We start from the raw sequence: 856 nt of genomic DNA on the forward strand, positions 1-856 counted from the left end.
AGTAAGTGTGTGATAACATAGTACTACTATTAACACAGAGGCTGCAAAGCAAAGAGGAAAGATGACGCCCCAAATCAAATCAGTAGAGGGCAGATCCTATTCTGTTTACTATTTCTGTTTTGCAATCCACTGACGATTTGGAATTAATTCCTACCTATAACTATAGCCAATAAACATGTCTGACGGAAACTTCACACAAAAAGGAAAATGTGCATGACTTACAGTCAGTAAGTGTGTGATAACATAGTACTACTATTAACACAGAGGCTGCAAAGCAAAGAGGAAAGATGACGCCCCAAATCAAATCAGTAGAGGGCAGATCCTTGAAGAAATCAGCTGAAATGATAACACAGAACAGCAGAACTTTTTTTATCAAACTAGACTTAAATTGTTTATAACCACAACAGTGACATTATGTATAATTCAGTTAGAAGTATTTATTACCTGTAACACACAGGTGTATGATCATTTTAATTTAATTTCTAACCTGGAACCTGGATGTGAGTCTCTCTGGTCTGGTTGATGTCCTTCTGTTGGACTCTACAGGTGAAGCTGTTGCTGTGTCTCTTCTCCACAGTCACTCTGCTGCTGACAGTATAGAGGTCATCAGGACCTCTGACTGTCTCTGTAGGTCCAGCAGAGAGGAGGTTTCCCTCACCGTCCAGCCAAAACACCTCAGGCTCAGGATACCAGCCTACAGACTCACACTGTAACACCACACTGCTGCTGTTATCTAAGACAACGTGTATGATTAGTGTGGAGACAACACCTGAGGAGGAGAGAGGAGGGATTAGGACAGTCATTTAAGATCAAACTAAACACAAAGGGCCCCTATCTTGCATGCAGTGCAAAAAGC

This window comes from Micropterus dolomieu, unplaced genomic scaffold (genome assembly GCF_021292245.1).
Source record: "Micropterus dolomieu isolate WLL.071019.BEF.003 ecotype Adirondacks unplaced genomic scaffold, ASM2129224v1 scaffold_182, whole genome shotgun sequence".
NCBI lineage: Eukaryota > Metazoa > Chordata > Actinopteri > Centrarchiformes > Centrarchidae > Micropterus > Micropterus dolomieu.